Genomic DNA, 12,001 nt, shown 5'->3' on the forward strand with positions numbered 1-12,001 from the left:
TTTCAGTGTACCATGCAACCTCCCAGAGTTTGTTACTTTAATTAATTTTCATCCTGAGAAAAATCCTTCTACCGGTTTAAGAAATCGTCACAGGAAAATATGACATTAGAGAAAAATATTTGTTACGGTGTCCCGTTCAGTCTCCCAGAGTTTGTCGGCTTAAATTAATTTTTCATCCCGTATAAAGTGAGCAGCTGGGGTGAAAGACTGCAGCTCTGTCTTATTTAGTGTGAGTTCCATCTTATTGTTGTTATTATAGCAGTTATAAGTGATCAAACATTGAAAACTGCCTGTTTCAGTGCTGGAAATCTTTTGCATTCTGGTTCTATTTTTTAATCTGATTTCTAAGAACTATGTATCGACTAATTCCGCGAGCGGGAATCTTGCTTAAGGTGGTTCCTTGAGACATGGGAAAAAATAAAGAAGTAGATCTTGACAACTACTTCCTTTCGTTAATGAAAGTTGTTTGAAGATGGGGGTCGCATAGTTCATTATCACGAGGTGTAGCATATAGATTGTTCTGAAACCACCTTAAACGAATATCGCCGTGCTGAAGGCATTCTTTTCACGCATGCAGTGGGAGACAGCCTGTAGCACAGAATGTTGAACAAAGGCGCAGCAATGGCCGCACAGGATGTGAGTTAGGAGTTTGCTACTTGTGCAGTTGACCACGAGCTCAGCGGAAGGCGAGCAAGATGGCAGTTCTGATAAGAATGCATTGTATGTGTGTGATGTGTAATAAATTACCTCCGCACAGGAAGCCGAAAGTCGTTACTGACACGCACAAAGCTGCTGAGAACTAGCTCAGCTGTTCAAACCTCAACAATACATACATTGTTATTATAAATGATTGGATCGATTTCATAAATTCACTGTAGCTACAGTAACTGACGTATTCTCACAAAACTGGACACTCGTATAGGAAAACTAAAAAAAAAAAAAATGTACTGTTGTAGCCGCACTTCAGCTTTCTGCCACGAGAGCGCAGCAATGAAGTTAGGCAACATGGCGACAGGCACCGAGAAAGTGTAATACTCGCGCAAAGACCTTGTAAAAAATAACTAGACTCACTGATGGCGCTGCAGTCGCGGGATAATTTGAACCTTCGGCTGGACGCCATTATAGTAGTTGTAGTCTGATGTGTTGTGTAGTACTGTTGTTTATGAAGACCCTGATTCAACGTTGTATATTTGTTGGGGCGTACATACAGTATTTCTTACTCGAAATTCTACTGTCTGTACGTTCCAATCAAAAGAAGTACAATGGTGAAGAGTTGTGCAGCGATTAATTGTACAAATAAATTCGAGAAAGAAACGAATATTACATTTCGCAAGTATGTGGATATTTTAAGTTGTTTTGTATGTCAGTGCACTTGCTTAGTAAATGTTTTTGTAACACGGTATTAGCATAATGTCTGTGCATATATTTGCAGGTTTCCTTTCTCAAAACCACAGCTGTTACAAAAATGGTTACACGCTGTCAGGAGGCAAGATTTCCGACCGACAGAATACCATTTTATATGTTCCGATCATTTTGAAGAAAGTTGTTTCCTTGAAAATTACGTAAATCGCAGAAAGCTGAAAGATGATGCTGTTCCATCCATATGTCGTTTTCCAGACCATATACAGGCAGAAGATAAATTTTTCTTTGTGAACCACATTTTATTTTAACTATAAAAGTTGAGTTGCAAGCAACACGAAATTTGAGTTAGCAGGCTTTTTATCGTTATAAAATGCAACTGAATGTGTGTAATTGTAATCTGATTTCACAACTTCTCTCGATGGAACAGTTGTTGAGTTTTATTTATTATATGAAAAAACCACACATATAAACTGAAGTGTACATCTTCGAAGGTAAATATTGTGACTAATGCGATACTGGATGCCTGCCTGAAGTCTTGTTTGTGGTAGCTGGCTGATCGGTAGTGTTTTCATGGTCTAGGTTAGGTTGAAACTTGTTAATTTGGTCGTGAGTTGCCAAAGCACTACGCCATATATAACGCACTTTTCGTCATAAAATCTAAAGCTAGGTAGAGTCAGAAAATATCTATTAACATAGTGGGCAAATCTTCGAGTATTTTGATGCATTTTGCGTACATCTATCGTAAATGAACTACGAGAAATGCTAGGGGTCCAGTGCATAACTTTTAGCTACGGCAGATTCCATGTACTACGTAACATAAATTCATAAACAGTGACTAGTTGCTGTTTGTTCATAAATTAAAAACTATATTGTAGTAACGTATTTAAATGAGGCATTATGTTTGTGACCTAACTCTAGGGAAGGCATTTTATAACCAAAAGCGATGTATAAACATTCGAAATCCGCGCGTCAGTTTACCACTCTAATGGCCGCCGCCCAGCTATTCAATTTGTCCGCTCTTCACAGTCGACCACTCGTGCGGTTGTGGGGGCCTGTACTCGCGCAAAGTTGACACCCGGCGTGGTCGCTGATGTGAGCCACTGTAAATGGAAAATGCCTTTACGGTCGCTCCCGTCAGCCACCACACCGAGTGTCAACTTTGTTCGCGTGTATAGTATGTTGTTCTTGAATCGAATTCACGTCAGTCTGCTATAACAGTGCAACGTCACTTCAGAACGAAGTTCAACGATCGACCAATTGTCGGCTATATTCAGTGATGGTGTGCGCAGTTAAAAGCTTCAGGATGCCTCTGCAAGGCGAAATCAACGGGACGACCTGCAGTGAGTGCAGGAACAGTTGACCGCGTGAGGGCAATTTTCGCACGTAGCCCTCAGACGTCGATGAGCAAAGTAAATACAGAGCTGAACATACCACAACCGACCGTATGGGAGATCTTAAGGGAACGGCTGAACCTAGAGCCTTACCACTTACAATTGCTACAATTCCTGATTCACAATGCCAAAACCAGACGTTTTGAATTTTCGGCACAGTTGCAACAGCTTATGGAAGAGGATGGTTTTTTTTAGAAAATTATCTTCAGTGACGAAGCAATATTTATTGTGAAAGGTACAGAGAAGATCAGTTTGGATTCCGTAGAAACACTGGAACACGTGAGGCAATACTGACCTTACGACTTATCTTAGAAGAAAGATTAAGGAAAGGCAAACCTACGTTTCTAGCAGTTGTAGACTTAGAGAAAGCTTTTGACAATGTTGACTGGAATACTCTCTTTCAAATTCTAAAGGTGGCAGGGGTAAAATACAGGGAGCGAAAGGCTATTTACAATTTGTACAGAAACCAGATGGCAGTTATAAGAGTCGAGGGGTATGAAAGGGAAGCAGTGGTTGGGAAAGGAGTAAGACAGGGTTGTAGCCTCTCCCCGATGTTGTTCAATCTGTATATTGAGCAAGCAGTAAAGGAAACAAAAGAAAAATTCGGAGTAGGTATTAAAATCCATGGAGAAGAAATAAAAACTTTGAGGTTCGCCGATGACATTGTAATTCTGTCAGAGACAGCAAAGGACTTGGAAGAGCAGTTGAATGGAATGGACAGTGTCTTGAAAGGAGGATATAAGATGAACATCAACAAAAGCAAAACAAGGATAATGGAATGTAGTCTAATTAAGTCATGTGATGCTGAGAGAATTAGATTAGGAAATGAGACACTTAAAGTAGTAAAGGAGTTTTGCTATTTGGGGAGCAAAATAACTGATGATGGTCGAAGTAGAGAGGATATAAAATGTAGACTGGCAATGGCAAGGAAAGCTTTTCTGAAGAAGAAAAATTTGTTAACATCGAGTATAGATTTAAGTGTCAGGAAATCATTTCTGAAAGCATTTGTATGGAGTGTAGCCATGTATGGAAGTGAAACATGGACGATAAATAGTTTGGACAAGAAGAGAATAGAAGCATTCGAAATGTGGCGCTACAGAAGAATGCTGAAGATTAGATGGGTAGATCACATAACTAATGAGGAAGTATTGAATAGGATTGGGGAGAAGAGAAGTATGTGGCACAACTTGACCAGAAGGCGGGATCGGTTGGTAGGACATGTTCTGAGGCATCAAGGGATCACCAATTTAGTATTGGAGGGCAGCGTGGAGGGTAAAAATCGTAGAGGGAGACCAAGAGATGAATACACTAAGCAGATTCAGAAGGATGTAGGTTGCAGTAGGTACTGGGAGATGAAGAAGCTTGCACAGGATAGAGTAGCATGGAGAGCTGCATCAAACCAGTCTCAGGACTGAAGACCACAACACGACATCAGAGAAGAGGCACAATGTGCGAATCTGGTGGATGGAGAATAGCCGTGCTATTGTGCAAGTACGAGGGTAATTCCAAAAGTAAGGTCTCCTATTTTTTTTATGAGTACATAGACCTGTTTATTTCCACAGTAGTTTACATCAGTTTACAGCTTGAACATTTAACTATTTTTTAGCATAATCACCATTTCTGTCGATGCATTTTTGTAAACGCTGTGGCAGTTTTTGTATGCCCATGCCATACCAGCTCGCCGCCATGCTGTTCAGAAAGTTATGAACCTCTTCTTTCACCTCGTCGTCGGAGCTGAATCGCCGGGACCACAATTAACGCTGACAGGTACTGTGAGGCTCTGAAAAAACTCAAACGGGCAATTCAGAACCGGAGAAGAGTAATGTTGAGCAAGGGGTACACATTCTCCATGACAACGCTCGCCCACTCATCGCTCGGCAAACCGTTGCTGTCCTGCAACAGTTTCAGCGGAACATAATAACCCACCCACACTACAGTCCTGACTTGCCGCCCAGTGACTATCACCTGTTCCCTAGGTTAAAAGAACATTTGGTCGGAAAGCGATTCAGCTCCGACGACGAGGTGAAAGAAGAGGTTCATAACTTTCTGAACAGCATGGCGGCGAGCTGATATGACGTGGGCATACAAAAATTGGCACAGCGTCTACAAAAATGCATCGACAGAAATAGTGATTATGTCGAAAAACAGCTAAATGTTCAAGCTGTAAACTGATGTAAGCCACTGTAGAAATAAAGAGGCCTATGTGCTTATAAAAAAATAGGAGACCTTACTTTTGGGATTACCCTCGTACATTCGAGATTAACCAAGCGTTGATAGGTTTTGGGCAGTCTCGCGGTTTAAAGTTTACGGTCTCTTTTTCTTCTGGGAAAAGACAGTTATAGGGCACGTGTATCTCGGTAGTCTGAAAATTAGCTTGTGCCACAACCGGAGAACGACAGCGTGGATTTCAACTACCAACAGGATAATGCTCCTCCACACATCCATCATGACGTTGGTGAATTCTTAAACAGGAAACTGGGAAAACGATGTACCAGTTCTGGTGGGGTTGATGATTATAAATTCATGTCATGGCCTCAACAGCCTAATCCCTTGCGATTTTTTTGTGTGGCGTTATGTGAAAGACCGAGCGTTTACACCCCTTCTATCAACAAACCTACAAGAACCGTGAACAGATTAATAGGGACACGCTGCACTGGACGTGGGAAGAACGTTTTTCATGATCGAACAGTCCACAGGTCTAGTGCCGGTCCATAGTGTCCAACAGGCAGAATATTTCTGCCATCAGACATGTCGCCATGGTCAGGTGCGCTGTCGAACTGAGCTCCTGTCGCTGCAGCTCTTCAGGGAGATATCTTCGGTACCTCGGTGGTGTAGAAGTATTTGCATTTCTGCATCGCCTTCTGCCTAGAATTAAGTTGGGGTTGTTGTATACAAGGGAGTTTTGGATTCACAGGATATCTTGCTGCATGAGAGGAATAGGGTTTACTGTTGGACAGTGCATAGAGTATCTTAGGATTGACTTTTGTCAGGTTTTTTTTATAGTATGAGTAGTGAGAGAAGAGAAAGATAGAGCAAATAGTCAGAGATTTTTGATGATGCTGATAAGTGTGGTTTGGTGATTTGATGGCTGTGATCCTTAATTCTATGATGACGATGATTTGCGGGTGTCCTTACGACAGTTTGCTACTGCGATAGGCTTGTGGACATATGATAGCCTGGTGGAATAGTTATGGGTGAACTTATTACTATGAGATTTGGTTTTGTAGTCTTACATGCTAAGTGGAGGTGTGGGGGTGAGATTGTGTATGATGGTTATGAGATTTTGTGCCGTGGACAATTATACACAATGAGGGACGTGTGGGCCGGTCGAGCGTCCGGTATGATGGGTATGAATTGCTTATAACTATTTCTTGGCTGCGGGTTCTTTTTTACCTCTTGCTAAGTATTGTGAAGGGGGTGACTTATATGCTAAAGGGGGGAGGGAGTGACTGGGCTCTCTATTTGATCTTAAATTTTCCTATGGTTGGCAGTTTATTTGTTTGACTAAGTCTAGGGAGGGTTGTATTTAGATGTGGGGCGTATCTCTTTCATTATTCCTAAGGGGAGGGGGGGAGCTGTATTTACAGTTCCAGGGGAGTACTTTTGTTCACTATTTCTAATGGGGGGGGGGGGTAGTATTTTCAGTGATGGGGTCTCACATTCATTCATCTGTGCTTGATCTCATTCACTCTCTCTCACTCACGCAGTAGGTCTGGCCATCTGGTTGTCGGCAATCGATGGACTCTTTGTCCTACTTCTTGTATCAGTGGGTTGGATGACTCTTTGGTCTGCTGGTAGAAGACGGTTGCAGACTATCTTATCCTTATTGGTAGGAGTTGGACGTCCGCCATCTGGTGTACTTCGGCCGTCGGGAATCTGCGCTGAAGGTGTGGAGCCCTCTTTAGAGCGCAGCTTTGCACCGTCTGAAGTCTCTTCAGGTGTGTGGGCGCTGCGTTTCCCCACACTACTGCGGCATATTCAAGGGCCGGCCGCACTAGTGCGAGGTATAGGATGACTGCGAGTCGTGGTGGTAGTGACGACGTCGGGTTGATAAGAGGATATAGCTCCTTCATGGCGTAGCCTTTTTGTCTTATATCCTCGATGTGTGGTTTCCACGTTAAGTACCTGTCCAGTGTTACACCCAGATACTTGGCTGTTGTTGTCCATGATACTGGGGTTCCTCTTATTTGTATCATCCGGTAGTTTCTTGGTACTGGTCTGCGACAGATGGGAATGGCTTGGGTTTTTGTTGCATTGAATGATAGGCGCCATTTTGTTGCCCATCTTATTAGTTCGTCACAGGCTCTTTGCAGTCTTTGTTGTAGGTGGTCTGGGTTTGTACTGCGAGAGTACAAAGCCGTGTCGTCGGCGTATGGGGCGAGGTGTACCCTGTCGATTGTTGGCGTGTCCGCTTGTAATCTCCCCACAGAAAATTACCCTCTACCACGCAATAATTAATAATGGTCAATCAAATCATCCACATTTATTCACTTTTGAAAAGTATCTGATCGGATTTTCTAGCATTCTTTGGAATAACAGAGATACATATATGTATTCTCCATGGTTATTATAGACGGATAACTAGGACAGCTTCGGAAGTATCTGTTGGAAGATTGTCGGGTTGCTAAAAGAGACATATTTGCTCTTCTTCTCGCTAAAGCGAGCTATTAACGTTTGTGCCACTAGCGGGTTATTTGAAGAGAGATAAAAACTGTAAACGCAAATTAAGTAAGACTTGGAATCAACAGAAAACGGAACATGTAATGGAGATGGATTGAATATACAATTTTCCTCAGAAATAAGGTTTGTGACCCTTTTATTCTAGAGTGAATGACGAATGAGTTCTCTGTCTGAATCATTGATGATTGTCTTGGTCCTGTAATTAGTGGGGAAGTTTCGGTTGTGACGAAGAGAGCCTGCAATCACCGAGATTTTATAAAATCGTCCAAAAAGGCTTCGGACACATCTGAAACTCTAAATCTGTCGTAAAATGAACGAATTGTTCAAACGATCGATTTTCCCAACTGAATGCAGCGCTTAACAATAATAATAGATATAAAGATCTTTTACAGCAAGCCAGCCGCTGAATATTAAGACGAAGGGCTCCACCAGAGATTCTATTGGGCTGAGTTCACGTAATGAAATATTATATTTAAAACTGTATATAGATAAAGGACAGAGAGAGAGAGAGCGAATGAAATTAGAGAAAATACGCAGAATCCTCCATTAGTATAGTTGTTTGCCTGTCTTATCACGGATCAGCCTAAAGATAAAACAGGAGGCCCTTACTTCACTGTACAGGTTTATGTGTGAGAGACATTACACCAAGTTAGCGGTAAGCTGCATTCACATACTTTCATCATTTAAAGTATAATCAATTATACGCTGTATACATTATATACAGTAGTGGACCAAGCACGCTCCCTTGTGGCACGCCTGCGTTTATTCGTCAGATGGTCGACGTTCCCTCTTGTGCTCTCACGTGAAAGGCTCTGCCTTCTAGGTAGCTCTTGAGTGGTTTGACGTGTGACACGGGTACCCCCTGCACTAGTAGTTTGTACAGGAGACCCTCGTGCCACACTGAGTCAAATGTGCGCGATATATCTAGGAATATCGCGGCGAAGTATTCCCTGCGTTCTCTGGCGTCCAGGGCTTCTCCTACCAGTCTCAGCAGCTGGTGTGTTGCTGAGTGCCCGCATCGGAATCGGGAAAAACGGGTACTCGGAACGGCAGATCAGACGCGCTCTCCGCCCCACCTCTACAGTACAGCGTGTGGAGACGGAAGAAGTCACGGAGAAAGAGATAGCCACTGCCTATATACCGTATACTGGCGCACTATCGGGGAAAATAGGACGAATATGGAGGAATCACCGAGTAGGAACTGTCTTTTGCCCACGAAATAAAACGCGAGTATTATTGGGACGTGTCAAAGACGATCTCGGTTTGCGAAAGGCCGGCATATACCAGATTCCGTGTCAATGTGGGAAGACTTATACGAGGTGCATTCAAGTTCTAAGGACTCCGATTTTTTTTCTAATTAACTACTCACCCGAAATCGATGAAACTGGCGTTACTTCTCGACGTAATCGCCCTGCAGACGTACACATTTTTCACAACGCTGACGCCATGATTCCATGGAGGCGGCGAAGGCTTCTTTAAGAGTCTGTTTTGACCACTGGAAAATCGCTGAGGCTGGTGAATGTGCGGCCACGGAGAGTGTCTTTCATTGTTGGAAAAAGCCAAAAGTCACTAGGAGCCAGGTCAGGTGAGTAGGGAGCATGAGGAATCACTTCAAAGTTGTTATCACGAAGAAACTGTTGCGTAACGTTAGCTCGATGTGCGTGTGCATAGTCTTGGTGAAACAGCACACGCGCAGCCCTTCCCGGACGTTTTTGTTGCAGTGCAGGAAGGAATTTGTTCTTCAAAACATTTTCGTAGGATGCACCTGTTACCGTAGTGCCCTTTGGAACGCAATGGGTAAGGATTACGCCCTCGCTGTCCCAGAACAAGGACACCATCATTTTTTCAGCACTGGCGGTTACCCGAAATTTTTTTGGTGGCGGTGAATCTGTGTGCTTCCATTGAGCTGACTGGCGCTTTGTTTCTGGATTGAAAAATGGCATCCACGTCTCATCCATTGTCACAACCGACGAAAAGAAAGTCCCATTCATGCTGTCGTTGTGCGTCAACATTGCTTGGCAACATGCCACACGGGCAGCCGTGTGGTCGTCCGTCAGCATTCGTGGCACCCACCTGGATGACACTTTTCTCATTTTCAGGTCGTCATGCAGGATTGTGTGCACAGAACCCACAGAAACGCCAACTCTGGAGGCGATCTGTTCAACAGTCATTCGGCGATCCCCCAAAACAATTCTCTCCACTTTCTCGATCATGTCGTCAGACCGGCTTGTGCGAGCCCGAGGTTGTTTCGGTTTGTTGTCACACGATATTCTGCCTTCATTAAACTGTCGCACCCACGGACGCACTTTCGACACATCCACAACTCCATCACCACATGTTTCCTTCAACCGTCAATGAATTTCAATTGGTTTCACACCACGCAAATTCAGAAAACGAATGATTGCACGCTGTTCAAGTAAGGAAAACGTCGCCATTTTAAGTATTTAAAACAGTTCTCATTCTCGCCGCTGGCGGTAAAATTCCATCTGCCGTACGGTGCTGCCATCTCTGGGACGTATTGACAATGAACGCGGCCTCATTTTAAAACAATGTGCATGTTTCTATCTCTTTCCAGTCCGGAGAAAACAAATCGGAGGCCTTAGAACTTGAATGCACCTCGTATTGGACAGACAATGTGCACTATCGAAGATCGTTGCCGAGAACGTCAGAAGCACACTCAACTTGGATACCCACACAAGTCGGCGGTCGCAGAGCACTGTTTGTCCGAAAATCACGAAATGGACTACCAACATACCAAACCTGGCACAGACATCTAAGTACTGCGACAGCGTCGTTAGAGAGGCTATCGAAATTCGTACCAGGGACGGACTCATCAACCGTGTATGCGGCTACAAGCTCAGCAGGGCATGGGAACCAGCATTGAGTCTAATTAAAAAGACGCTCAGCTAAGGAAACGAACGGGCGGCTAGGGCGGACGAGGCAATTACACCGACACCATTACAGACACCGACGCAAGCGTCTCACCGACCGCGGAGAGAACGCATCGCGAGGGGAGGGGATTTAAGACGGTCGCCTGCCCTCAGGAGCTCAGTTCGTCAGCGCATCTGACGATGACGACATGTCTTATTGCCGAAATATTGTGCCCGTTGGACACTATGGACCGGCACTACACCCGTGGACACTTCGAGCAAGAAATACGCCGGGAGAAACTGAAGAATCACAACCTTTTTCATGGTCCATCAGACATATGGCCGTTGACGTGTACTGTCTGAAACAGCAGAAAGCAACCACAATTAGGAATTGAGACACTTAAAATAGTAAAGGAGTTTTGCTATTTGGGGAGCGAAATAACTGATGATGGTCGAAGTAGAGAGGATATAAAATGTAGACTGGCCAAGGCAAGGAAAGCGTTTCTGAAGAAGAGGAATTTGTTAACATCGAGTATTGATTTAAATGTCAGGAAGTCGTTTCTGAAAATATTTATATGGAGTGTAGCCATGTATGGAAGTGAAACGTGGACGATAAATAGTTTGGACAAGAAGAGAATAGAAGCTTTCGAAATGTGGTGCTACAGAAGAATGCTGAAGATTAGATGGGTAGATCACATAACGAATGAGGAGGCATTGAACAGGATTGGGGAGAAGAGGAGTTTGTGGCCCAACTTGACTAGAAGAAGGAATCGGTTGGTAGGACATGTTCTGAGGCATCAAGGGATCACCAATTTAGTATTGGAGGGCAGCGTGGAGGGTAAAAATCGTAGAGGGAGACCAAGAGCAGAATACACTAAACAGATTCAGAAGGATGTAAGTTGCAGTACGTACTGGGAAATGAAGAAGCTTGCACAGGATAGAGTAGCATGGAGAGCTGCATCAAACCAGTCTCAGGACTGAAGACCAGGTCAACAAACAACGTAAGCGACGTTGAAAGTTATCTTAATAAATAAAAAAGATAAAGAAGATTATGTGTATGTGCACCTGTTTACTTTACTTCTGGATTGTCTTTTTCTGAATTCAAACGGTTGCATAGCAAAAGATTCCATTCGTAGAAAACAAATATGCACATAAGCTAGCTTAACCGTAAAAGTACGGAACTAAATCTGCCTGCGAGAATGGGAAGAAAATCTGACTGCAAGAGTGTAAATGAAGTATGCTCTGTCTGAACCAACACAGTTTTTTTAACTGTATTTGACTTACCTTTGTCGCAATGGAAAACTAAGTGCAGCTCCTCTGGCAGAAAAAGAAAAGGGGCATTTCCATTTCTGAGCTGCTAATAAGTATCGCAGCCAACGACCTTGCCACAGCGGTAACACCGGTTCCCGTCAGATCACCGAAGTTAAGCGCTGTCGGGCTGGGCTAGCACTTGGATGGGTGACCATCCGGTCTGCCGAGCGCTGTTGGCAAGCGGGGTGTACTCAGCCATTGTGAGGCAAACTGAGGAGCTACTTGATTGAGAAGTAGCGGCTCCGGTCTCGGAAGCTGACATAAGGCCGGGAGAGCGGTGTGCTGACCACATGCCCCTCCATATCCGCATCCAGTGACGCCTGTGGGCTGAGGATGACACGGCGGCCAGTCGGTACCTTGGACCTTCATGGCCTGTGCGGGAGGCGT

General features: G+C 44.0%; 1 pseudogene; it reads left to right on the forward strand.

Annotated features, from left to right (window-relative positions):
* Window positions 1-11,675: 11,675 nt before the first annotated feature.
* LOC124623294 lies at window positions 11,676-11,793 on the forward strand (annotated as a pseudogene).
* The last annotated feature ends 208 nt before the right edge of the window (window positions 11,794-12,001 follow it).

The sequence above is a fragment of the Schistocerca americana genome, chromosome 7 (genome assembly GCF_021461395.2).
Source record: "Schistocerca americana isolate TAMUIC-IGC-003095 chromosome 7, iqSchAmer2.1, whole genome shotgun sequence".
NCBI lineage: Eukaryota > Metazoa > Arthropoda > Insecta > Orthoptera > Acrididae > Schistocerca > Schistocerca americana.